Source organism: Gorilla gorilla, chromosome 20 (assembly GCF_029281585.2).
Source record: "Gorilla gorilla gorilla isolate KB3781 chromosome 20, NHGRI_mGorGor1-v2.1_pri, whole genome shotgun sequence".
Lineage (NCBI taxonomy): Eukaryota > Metazoa > Chordata > Mammalia > Primates > Hominidae > Gorilla > Gorilla gorilla.
Genome location: NC_073244.2, coordinates 64,890,107 through 64,902,607, shown reverse-complemented (window position 1 = coordinate 64,902,607; position 12,501 = coordinate 64,890,107). Strand labels below are relative to the sequence as shown.

Genomic DNA, 12,501 nt, shown 5'->3' with positions numbered 1-12,501 from the left:
GCGCGTCTGTAATCCCAGCTAGTTGGGAGGCTGAGGCAAGAGAACTACCTTAATCCGGGAGGTGGATTTTGCAGTAAGCAGGATCTCGCCACTGCACTCCAGCCTGTTCAACAGAGAAATACTCTGTCTCAAAAAAGAAAAGAAAAGAAAAAATGTAAATATAAAAATGAAAGTAATAGATCTCTTCCACAAATGTGCTGGGACAACTAACTGGATATCCACATGAAAAATAACAATGTTGGATCCACATCTCACAAAATCAAAAATTTTATTTAAAAAAAGTTAAAAAAAAAAAGAGAGAGAGAGACGAGGAAGGGAGTGCTGCGGGAGGCGGTGTTACTTTGTCGCCCAGGCTGGCTTGGACCCCCAGGCTCAGCATCCTCTCGCCGCTGCTTCCCGAGCAGCTGGGACCTCAGACTTCCACCCCCGCGCCCGCATTCCTGCTGTGTTTAAGCAGCAGGTGGTGACCTCACTCCTCCCTGGCCTGAGCACTCCGTCCCCCGCATCCCAGGCGGAGGCCCTGGGGAAGTCTCTGAAGCTGAGCACAGGGTGGACTCTCCCTCCTGAGTGAATGGAGAATAGAAAGGGAGAGGATTTCTATTCTGTTCTGTGGGCCGTCAGCATGAAATCGTATGTTCCGCCCAGGCAGGGCTTTGCATTTCACATTCTAGTTTGCGTCCCCTTCCAGACAATTCCAGGGCTTTTGAATCATGCCTCAGCCTTCCTGGCCGGTCTCGCCTCCAAAACCCGAAAAACAGAGGCTCTGGGAGCTAGGCTGAGAGACGCACAGGTCCCGCCCCGCCCCCGCCCCCGCCCCCGCCCCCGCCCTCTGTTCTGAAGGGCAAGGTCTCTCGGCCTCGCGCCCCGCCCCTACCTCCTCCAGGCCCCGCCCGCCTCCTCGCAGGTCCCTCCCACTTCTGGCTTCTGTCCGGAGAGAGCAGATTCGCGCAAACCCGGAAGCGGGTCGCGTGGAGTGACGGTCCCACCGCGGGGGTGAGTTTTGCTCTGTGCTGTGTTAAGTCTGCGCTTCCCGGGTCCCAAGCGCTTCTGTACCTGGGACGTGGGGTCCTCATAGACCTGGAAGTTCTCCTCCATCTTTCTTTACCCAGAGCAAATTGAGAAGTTCCCGTGAGAGTCTGGGGGTCGCTTCCTTTTGGGTTTAAAGTCACCATAGACCGGTCCCGTCCCGAATCTTTCTGCTATAGGGTAACATATACACTTCCCATCGCGTAGTTTTCCTGCTCAAAACTTTTTTCTGACTCCTCCCAACCCGCACTTTTTAAACTCCTTACCGCGAGGCGGATTCCCGCCCTGGGCGCCTCCCAGTCTTGTCTTAAGGCGCCGTCGCCCCCCATCTCCCTCCTCGTGCCGGGCCCTTATGCTCCCCAGGTCTTCCCTCCGTAATCACCGTTTCTCCTGAGCCCGCGTTGGGGAGGTGCCCGGGGCTGTCCTATGATACCGTGTGTTCTTGCCTACCCTGCACCAGCCTCTGGAAAATGCGCTCCTCCGGGATGCAGGCGTCTTACTTCAAAGCCCTCCTGTGATTGTGTGGGCCAAAGGGATCGGGAGACTGAGAGAGAGCAGTAGAAAACCTGAGACAGAGAAAAGAATGAGAAAGGCCATAACAGATGGCAGTATAGAGGATGGGTGAAGAATTTGCCAAGAGACAGCAAAAGTGAAAAAAAAAAAAAAGGATAAGAAAAACAGGAGGAGAAAAGCAACTGGAGAAATGTAGAGAAAAGCTTGATGTACAGAGAGATGAAGAACAGCAAGGTAGGGAGGGGGCAGCAAAGAGGGAGGCTCATCAGAGTGAGGGAGAGGAGGAGGGGTTTGGAGCCAGGGCAGACAGAGCAGAGTGGTGCTGGTGGCAAGGAGAACAGAGGGAGAAGCACAGCAGGGAGGACACCTGGGGATCTGGGGTGCTAGAGATTGGGGACAGGGGGATTTAACAGGGAAGAGATAATTTAACAGGGAGAGCAGAGGAGGCGCAGAGATGGGAGAAGAGGCAGAAATATATGGAGATTGAGGATGATCGAAAGATTGGGGAGAAGGAGCAACAAGAGGTTAAAGAATTTGCGAGGATGGAGCAGAAGAGGTGGAAGAGAAGGAATAGAGGGAAGAAGGGGATAAACAGCAGGAGAGGAGAGGGGCACAAAATGAAGAGCAGAATCCCAGGGAGAAAGAAAAGAAAACAAGAGCTAGAGAGAGAAGGGGAGAATGAGAGAGATATACAGAATTAGGGAGGGAAGCACAGTAATGAAGACAGAGGGGCTGGGCGCAGTGGCTCACGCCTGTAATCCCAGCACTTTAGGAGACTGAGGCAAGGGGATTGCTTGAGTCCAGGAGTTCGCGGCCAGCCTGGGCAACATAGTGAGACCCCCATCTCTGCCAAAAGAAAAAAAAAATTAACTGGGTGTGATGGTACACACCTGTAATCCCAGCTACTCTGGAGGCAGAGGCAGGAGGATCACTTGAGCCCAGGAGGTCCAGCCTGCAGTGAGCCGAGATCATGCGGGGACTCTGGGTTCAGATGAGTGGGTGAGTTCATTAGATATGATTCGTTGTGACATGTTGACTTCTCTGTATGTAGTTTAATAACTTAAAACTTGTTAAAATTATACAGATGAGACTGAGAATTTTAAAATTCCTATCTATGAGTCATGTACATTCTATAAATCTTGGCATCAGAGGTTAGCTTCCAGTTGGAATCCCTATTCAGCCAGAGGGTTGTGTCTTAATTCACTTGTTAGACACTCTCTTCCCTTTTCCCAGGGTGGAATAGGAAGTGGGGCAGTGAAGTGGGAGAAAAAAATCCCTTTCTGTTATCATATAATAGTTTACATTTAATTAATTAATTTATATTTTGAGACAGGGTCTGGCTGTATCGGCCAGGCTGGAGTGCAGTGGCATGATCTCCTCTAACTGCAGCTTCAACCTCCTAGGCTTAAGCGATCTTCCTACCTTAGCCACTCAAGTAGCTGGGACCACAGGCATGAGCCATCAAGCCTGGCTAGCTTTTGTATTTTTTTTTTGTAGAAAAGGGGTTTCACTATGTTTCCTAGGCTGGTCTCAAAATTCTGGGCTCAAAGGATCCTTCTGCTTTGACCTCCCAAATTACTGGGATTACAGTTGGGATTACAGACAGGAGCCACCGAACCTGGCCTATAGAGTCTTTTTTTTTTTTTTTTTTTTTTTTTTTTTTGAGGTGGAATCTTGCTCTCGTCTAGGATGGAGTGCAATGGCACAGTCTCGGCTCACCGTAATTTGCACTTCCCGAGTTCAAATGATTCTGCTGTCTCAGTCTCCTGAGTAGCTGGGATTACAGGCATGAGCCACCACGTTCAGCTAAATTTGTTTTTAGTAGAGATGGGGTTTCTCCACATTGGTCAGGCTGGTCTCGAACTCCTGACCTCAGGTGATCGCTCACCTCAGTCTCCCAAATGCTGGGATTACAGGTGTGAGCCACCATGCCCATCCCATAGTACTTTTTAAAAGGGACATCAGGGTGCAGTGGCTCACACCTGTAATCCCAGCACTTTGGGAGGCTGAGGCTGAGGCGGGTGGATCACAAAGATCACAAGGTCAAGAGTTTGAGACCAGCCTGACCAACATGGTGAAATCCTGTCTCCTAAAAATTCAAAAATTACCTGGGCATGTTGGCACGTGCCTGTAATTCCAGCTACTCAGGAGGCTGAGGCAGGAGAATCACTTGAAGGTGGGAGGTGGAGGTTGCAATGAGCCAAGATTGCGCCACTGCACTCCATCCTGGGCGAGAGTGAGACTCCATCTCAAAAAAGAAAAATGGAAAAAAAAAAAAAGGCAGATCAAACCCGGGCATGGTGGCTCATGACTGTAATCCCAGCACTTTGGGAGCCAATCATGTAAGGTCAGGAGTTCAAGACCATTCTGGCCAACATGGTGAAACCCCGTCTGTAGTAAAAACACTAAAAAATAAAGTGGGTGTGGTGGCGTGCACCTGTAGTTCCAGCTGCTCAGGAGGCTGAGGCATGAGAATCACATGAACTTGGGAGGTAGAGGTTGCAGTGAACCGAAATGGTACCACTGCACTGCAGCCTGGGGGGCAGAGCGAGGCTTCATCTCAAAAAAAAAAAAAACCAAAAAATTAAAAAACAAAAGGGACATCAAAAGTGCTTTTGTTCTCGTTGTGTAATAGATTTCCTTTTTTTCTTTCTGGTTCCTCTTCATTTCTTTCTTTCTTTTTCCTTTCTTTTTTTTTTTGGAGTTTGACTTTGAGATAAATGTTAATTTTAAAAATTCCTTTTTTAATCCATAATCACTTCTTCTGAAAAATGTCTTTATGGCATCCTATAATCAGCTCACATCATTCCTTTCTGTACAAGTGTATGTTCTAGTTATTTTCCCGTTGACATCTGAATTTGTTCGAGTTTTAAAAAACAATTTCAAAGTAGTTTCTGTTTGAAATTAGTTGCGTCTGGTTCAGATCGAGGTCTGCATGCTTTCTACTCTTTATTATTTATTGGCAACCTTTGACATCAAAATGTGGTTTAACCAGTTAGTCTGTTTTTCAGTTTTCTTTCCTTATGTCATTTGTTAAAATCTTGAGCTGGGAGCTATTAAGTGCATGTTTCCCTCAAGGCCCTCTGGTCCATGTGGACAAACGTTGAAAGCCCAGGTCCTCACTGTGGCTCCACAGCCCTGTGTCCAGGGGCCCTGCCAGTGTCCAGCCTCCTCCTGGGAGCTTGCCCTCATCTCATGACTCCCTCTGCCCCAGTCACATTTGCTTATCTATTTTCCCAAAAATTAAAATCCTGCCTGTCTCTGGTCATTGTCTCTGCTCTTACCCTATGTCCCTAAATTATCATGGCTCTTTCCCTATCTCCTCCTTCAGGTCTAGGCTCAGAGATGTCTCCCATGCCCTCCCACCCCCATCTGAAGTTCCCTCTGCCTGTCAGTCTCTATCACATGTAGGGGTGGGTTGCCTTTCCATTCGTGGGTGTTTCTCGAAGAGGGGGTTGTGTCAGGGTCACAAGACAATAGTGGGGAGAGGGTCAGCAGACAAACACGTGAACAAAGGTCTTTGCATCATAGACAATGTAGAGGATTAAGTGCTGTGCTTTAGATATGCATACACATAAACATCTCAATGCCTTACAGAGCAGTCTTGCTGCCCGCAGGTCCCACCTCCAGCCCTAAGGCGGTTTTTCCCTATCTCAGTAGATGGAGCATACAATCGGGTTTTATACCAAGACATTCCTTTGCCCAGGGACAGGCAGGAGACAGATGCCTTCCTCTTGTCTCAACTGCAAGAGGCATGCCTTCCTCTTATACTAATCCTCCTCAGCACAGACCCTTTACGGGTGTCAGGCTGGGGGATGGTCAGGTCTTTCCCTTCCCACGAGGCCATATTTCAGACTGTCACATGGGGAGAAATCTTGGACAATATCTGGCTTTCCTAGGCAGAGGTCCCTGCGGCCCTCCGCAGTTTCCGTGTCCTTAAGTACTTGAGATTAGGGAGTGGTGATGACTCTTAAGGAGCGTGCTGCCTTCAACCATCAGTTTAACAAAGCACATCTTGCACCGCCTTTAATCCATTTAACTCTAAGTTGACACAGCACATGTTTCAGAGAGCACGAAGTTGGAAGTACAGTTATAGATTAACAGAATCTCAAGGCAGAAGAATTTTTCTTAGTACAGAACAAAATGGAGTCTCCTATGTCTACTTCTTTCTACACAGACACAGTAACAATCTGATCTCTCTTGCTTTTCCCCACAATCACATTACTCAGATTTTATTATCTCTGCATCAGTCACATCAGAAATGCTCTATTTTTTTATTTTTTGAGACAGAGTCTCACTCTATCATCCAGGCTGTGAGTGCAGTCTCGTGACATCTCTCCCTGCAACCTCTGTCTCCTGGGTTCAAGCGATTCTTGTGTCTCACCTCACAAGTAGCTGAGATTACAGGTGTGTGCCACCACACCTGGCTAATTTTTGTATTTTAATTTTAATTTAATTTTATTTTACTTTTGAGTCTCAATCTGTCACCCAGGCTGGAGTGCAGTGGCACAATCTTGGCTCACTGCAACCTCCACCTCCTGGGTTAAAGTGATTCTCCTGCCTCAGCCTCCCGAGTAGCTGGGATTACAGACACCCACCAAGCCCAGCTACTTTTTGTATTTTTAGTAGAGATGGGGTTTCACCATGTTGGCCAGGCTGGTCTCGAACTCCTAACCCCAAGTAATCCACCTGTCTCGGCCTCCCAGAGTGCTACGATTACAGGCATGAGCCAACTCACCTGCTCCTATTTTTGTATTTTTAGTAGAGATAGGGTCTCACCATGTTGGCCAGGCTGGTCTCCAACTCGTGACCTCAGGTGATCTGTCTGCCTCGGCCTAGCAGTGTGCTGGGATTATAGGCGGGAGCCACCGTGCCCACCCAGAAACACCTTTCTGCATGGGTTATTTTGAACATTTTGTGTCTCCCTTCGTTGAAGGATGCACAGTTCTCATCTTGGCCACAGGACAACTGCAGCACCTACTCTGGGGTTATAGTTCAGATGCTGAGGCGTCCTCAGGGAAGACTCAGGGCCTGGGGCAAGTGTGAGGATGGTCCCACATTTCTTCTTGAAATTTCAACTCTAATTGATCTGAACTTCCTGTGGCTATTTATTTCAGTCAAAATAAGAAGAGAAGGCCTCACTAGTGTCAGAAAAGCCTTACAGACCAGACCCTGTGTCCTCAGGTAGTGCTGAGGCATGCCCATTTTTGTCATCTGTGCCACTGCCTTACTCCAGCTCCTGGGTCTCCGTGCTCTGCACATCACCAGGGCCCAGTTTGGCCATTATGGGCAGGGACTTTGCCACAAGCAGGTGATGAGCTCAGAGTCAGGGGTTCTGGATTCCCTTCAGGAAGGGTGGGGAGAAGGTCAGGGACCTGAGGGGCATGAAGGACACACTCCTACACAACTAGTTCTGTTCCAGAGGAGCTGGAGGCTCCGTGACTTCAGGAAGATTCTTCCAAGGATCAGAGTGCAAACAGCACAGTGAACTGCAGCCCAAGGGCCACCTCCTCCTGCCAGGCCAGTGGCGATGATGCTCTAGTGGCTTTCCCTTGCCTGTCACAACACGTGAGCATGCACACACACACACTCACTCCCACACACACACACACACCCAGTCACAAGGCAGCTGGGGAGCCGAAGGTCAAGATGCTATAATGTAAATGTGTAGCTGGGTGCAGTGGCTCATGCCCATAGTTCTACCACTTTGTGAAGGGGTCCTGTCCCTCCAACACCCATGGATATTTCTCACAAGGTGGAGATGAGAGACTGAGAAAAGAGACAAAGTACAGAGGGAGAAAAGTGGGCCCAGAGGACCGGCAGTCAGCAAGTGAGGACCTGCACCGGCATTGGCCTCTGAGTTCCCTCAGTATTTATTGATGACTATCTTTACCATCTTGGTGAGGGGGATGTGGCAGGACTATAGGGTGATGGTGGGGAGAGGGTCAGCAGGAAAACACGTGAGCAAAGGACTCTGTGTCATAAATAAGTTTAAGGAAATGTGCTGTGCCTGGATGTGCATGTAGGCCAGGTTTATGTTTGACTTTACACAAACATCCCAGTGCAATAAAGAGCAGTATTGCTGCCAGCATGTCTCACCTCCAGCCATAGGGCAGTTTTCTCCTATCTCAGAATAGAATGTCTGGTCGGTTTTACACTGAGTCATTCCATTCCCAGAGACGTGCAGGAGACAGATGCTTTCCCCTTATCTCAATGGCACAGAGGCCTTCCTCTTTCACCAATCCTCCTCAGCACAGACCGTTTACACGTGTCAGGCTGGGGGACAGTCAGGTCTTTCCCTTCCCATGAGGCCATATCTCAAGCTGTCTCAGTGGGGGGAAACCTGTACTGAGAGGAGCCAGGCACATTCCTCAGCCCCAGGCTCAAAACAAACAAGCCCAGTACAAACACATCCCATCCTCCCATCCCACCACATATCACCATATATCTCTCAAACTTCCTGAGCCCAGTACAAACACCACCAGGAAAGTCTCCGATAAGGAGACAGCCGTTCAAAGTTTTACTGAAAGAGCAGGAACCAAAAGAATTCCTTTGTTCCCCTGTAACTTTCAGGCTATAAAAAGCAAACACTCGCATTGTTCAAGGCCCTCTTGTATGCTGTGGAATGGAAGGACCAGGTTCGAACTTGTAGTAAAGATCCTTGCCGCTTGGCTTTGACTCTGGACTCTGGTGGTCTTCTTTAAGGAACAAACGGTCTAGGCATAACAGTACAATACCCAGGCTTTCTTGGGCAGGGTTTCCTGTGGCCTTCTGCAGTGTATTGTGTCTCTGGTTAATAGAGAATGGAGAATGGCAATGAATGGCAATGGTAAACCAAGCATACTGCCTGCAAACACATTTTCACCAAGGCACATCCTGCACAGCCCTAGATCCATTAAACCTTGAGTCAATACAGCACATGTTTCTGTGACACAGGGTTGGGACCAAAGTTAAAGATTAACAGCATCTTGAAGTAGAACAATTTTTCTTAGTACAGATCAAAGTGGAATTTCTTTTGTCTTCCTTTTTCTACATAGACGCAGTAACAATCTGATCTGTCTTGCTTTTCCTCACAGTGCACCACAGAGCTCGGCTATTTTTTTATATTTTTAGTAGAGATGGGGTTTCACCATATTGGTCAGGCTGGTCTCGAATTCCTGACCTCGTGATTAACCCGCCTCGGCCTTTCAAAATGCTAGGATTACAGGCATGAGCCACTGTTCCCAGCAGTGCCTGGCTAATTTTTGTATCTTTAGTAGAGATGAACTTTCTACATATTGGTCAGGCTAGTCTTGAACTCCCAACCTCAAGTGATTCACCCGCCTGGTTTTTAAAAGTTAATGCTTGTAGATTGCTTCACATATTGGAAGTTTTATAGTACAGACTCTAAACTTTTTTTGTTTAATAAGATTTGTCAGCCTTCGGTGATGTTCATGATGAGATGCCTCTTTTCCTGTCTTGCTCATTTCACTGTTCTGTAAGAAATAGCTTATACTAGCCAGCCGCGGTGACTCACGCCTCTAATTCCAGCACTTTGAAAGGCCGAGGTGGGTAGATCGCTTGAGGTCAGGATTTTGAGACCAGTTGCACAAACATAATGAAACCTCAAATCTACTAAATGAAAATAAAATTGGCTGAGCACAATGGCTCACCCTTGTAATCCCAGCATTTTGGGAGGCTGAGAAAGACAGATCACCTCAGGTCAGAAGTTCAAGACCAGCCTGGCCAACATGGTGAAACCCCATCTCAACTAAAAATACAGAAATTAGCTGGGCTTGGTGCACCTGTAATCCCAGCTATTTGGGAGGCTGAGACAGGAGAATCACCTGAACCCGGGAGGCTATGCTGCAGTGAGCCATGATCGTGCCACTGCCCTCCAACCTGGGTGACAGTGGGAGACTCTGTCTCCCCCCCCCCACAAAAAAAATTAACCAGGCATGGTGGCGTGTGCCTTAGTCCCAGCTACTCCAGAGGCTGAGGTGGGAGAATCTCCTCAGGCAGGAGAATCATGCCACTACACCCCAGTCTGGGTGATGAAGCATGACTCAGTCTCAAAAAGCGACAAAAAAAGAAATAGTGTAAACTAGAAAGCTTCAGACACAGAAATTTATTTCTCATGAATCTGGAAAGTGGAAAATCTAAGAGCAAGATTTCAACCAGATTGGTTCCTGGTGAGATCCTTCTTCATGGTTTCGTCCAGCCATCTTCCTCCTGTGTCCTGATGTGGTGTAAAGAGGAACAGGCAATGAACACTTTACTGTCTCTTTTTCATAAAAGCACCAGTCCTGGCCAGGCACCGTGGCTCTTGCCTGTAATCCCAGCACTTTGGGAGGCCGAGGCAGCCGGATCACCTGAGGTTGGGAGTTCGAGACCAGACTGACCAACATGGAGAAACCACGTCTCTACTAAAACTACAAAATTAGCCGGACGTGGTGGCGCATGCCTGTAATCCCAGTTGCTCGGGAGGCTGAGGCAGGAGAATCGCTTGAACTGAGGAGACCGAGGTCGTGGTGATCCAAGATCATGCCATTGCACTCCAGCCTGGGCAACAAGAGCAAAATTCCATCTCAAAAATCAGTAAATAAAGAAAAAATCAAAATAAAAGCATTAGTCCTATTCATGAATAGTCAACACAGATGACCAAATTCTCTAAAAGGCCTCATCTGCAGGAACATCCTGTTGGAGAATAAGAAATCTGATAATGGCTTTTAGCCAATACAAACATTTAGGCCAGATAGCCTGCATCATATTTTTTGTTTTTGCTGTGCAGTTTGTTTTCTACAAAGTTTTCTCTGACTCAGTTTATAAATTTTCCCAGTACACATTCTATGTTTTGCATTTTATGCATAGCAAACTATATAAGGGCAATGCATTGTGGGGAAAAGAAAGATCAGATTGTTACTGTGTCTATGTAGAAAAGGAAGACAAGAAATTCCATTTTGGTCCATATGAAGAAAAATTGTTTTGCTTTGAGATGCTGTTAATCTGTAACTTTAGCCCCAACCCTGTGCTCACAGAAAAGTGCTGTACTGAATCAAGGTTTAATGGATTTAGGGCTGTGCATGATGTGCCTTGTTTTTTTTTTTATTTTTATTTATTTTTATTTTTTAATTTTTGACACGGAGTCTCGCTCTGTCTCCCAGACTGGATTGCAGTGGCACAATCTCGGCTCACTGCAAGCTCCGCCTCCTGGGTTCTTGCCATTCTCCTGCCTCAGCCTCCTGAGTAGCCGGGACTACAGGTGCCTGCCACCATGCCTGACTAATTTGTTTTGTATTTTTAGTAGAGACGGGTTTCACCGTGTTAGCCAGGATGGTCTCGATATCCTGACCTCATGATCTGTCTGCCTCAGCCTCCCAAAGTGCCGGGATTACAGGCGTGAGCCACAGCACCCTGCAGGATGTGCCTTGTTAACAATATGTTTGCAGGCAGTATGCCTGCTAAAAGTCATCGCCATTCTCCATTCTCGATTAACAAGGGGCACAATGTACTGTGGAAAGCCGCAGGGACCTCTGCCCAAGAAAGCCTGGGTATTGTCCAAGGTTTCCCCTCACTGAGACAGCCTGAGATATGGCCTCATGGGAAAGGAAAGACCTTACCATCCCCCAGCCTGACACCCATAAAGGGTCTGTGCTGAGGAGGAGTAGTGAAAGAGGGAGGCCTCTTTGCAGTTGAGAAAAGAGGAAGGCTTCTGTAGGCTGGGCGTGGTGGCTCACACCTGTAATAGCAGCACTTTGGGAGGCCGAGGCGTGTAGATCACGGGAAAAGGAGACCGAGACCATCCTGGCTAACACGGTGAAACTCCGTCTCTACTAAAAATCTAAAAAATTAGCCAAGTGTGGTGGCGGGTGCCTATAGTCCCAGCTACTTGGGAGGCTGAGGCAGGAGAATGGCGTGAACCCAGGAGGCAGAGCTTACAGTGAGATGAGATCGTGCCACTGCACTCCAGCCGGGGCGACAGAGCAAGACTCCATCTCAAAAAAAAAAAAAAAAAAAGAGAACGGCTTCTGTCTCCTGCTCATCCGTGGGAATGGAATGTCACAGTGTAAAGCCGACCATTCCCATTCGTTCTCTTCTGAGACAGGAGAAAAGCACCCCATGGCTGGAGGTGAGGTATGCTGGCAGTAATACTGGTCTGTTACTCTTTCCTACACTGAGATGTTTGGGTGAAGAGAAACAAAAATCTAGCCTAATTGCACATCCAGGCACAGTATCTTTCCTTGAATTTATTCCTGATACAGATTCCTCTGCTCACACGTTTCCCTGCTGACCTTCTCCCCACTTCTTCCCCTACTACACTCCCCTCGCTAAGATAGTAAAAATAATGATCAATAAATACTGAGGAAACTCATAGACTGGCGCCGATGCAGGTCCTTGCATGCTGAGTGTGCCGGTCCCCTGGGCCCACTGTTCTTTCTCTATACTTTGTCTCTGTGTCTTCTTTCTTTTCTGAGTCTCTCATCCCACCTGATCAGAAATACCCACAGGTGTGGAGGGTCAGGCCCCCTTCAATGCATATACATAGAACTTATAGGGTCCAGCACTATGGGGCTTAGCGGGTATTCACCCCGTGTGCAGAGACAAGAGATTGTAGTAAGTAAAGACACAAGACAAAAAGATAAAGAGAAAACAGCTGGGCTTGGGAGACAACTACCATCAAGTTGAGGAGACCGGTAGTGGCCCTGAAAGGCTGGGCTCGCTGGTATTTATTGCATACAAGACAAGGGGGCAGGGTAAGGAGGGTGAATCTTCTAAGTGATTGACAAGGTGAAGAAAGTCATGTGATCATGGGACAGGCTGCCCTTCCCTCTTAGGTAGCCGAAGCAGAGAGAGAAGGCAGCATACGTCAGCATTTTCTTCTATGCACTTATAAGAAAGATCAAAGACTTTAAGACTTTCACTATTTCTTCTACCGCTATCTACTATGAACTTCAAAGAGGAACCAGGAGTACGGGAGGAGCA

At 47.7% G+C, this 12,501-nt stretch overlaps 1 protein-coding gene across 4 annotated transcripts in view; it reads left to right on the top strand.

The window, feature by feature from the left end:
• Nucleotides 1-908: 908 nt before the first annotated feature.
• ZNF888 (zinc finger protein 888) overlaps nt 909-12,501 on the top strand; it is a 39,776-nt gene continuing 28,183 nt past the window's right edge. For 2 of the 4 annotated variants that reach the window (XM_063701601.1, XM_063701600.1), the window contains exon 1: nt 920-993. The gene's annotated coding sequence lies outside the window, so the exon portion shown is untranslated. Of the gene's footprint in view, nt 994-12,501 lie in introns of all 4 variants that reach the window. The other 2 variants (XM_031004632.3, XM_063701599.1) reach the window with 2 other exon arrangements.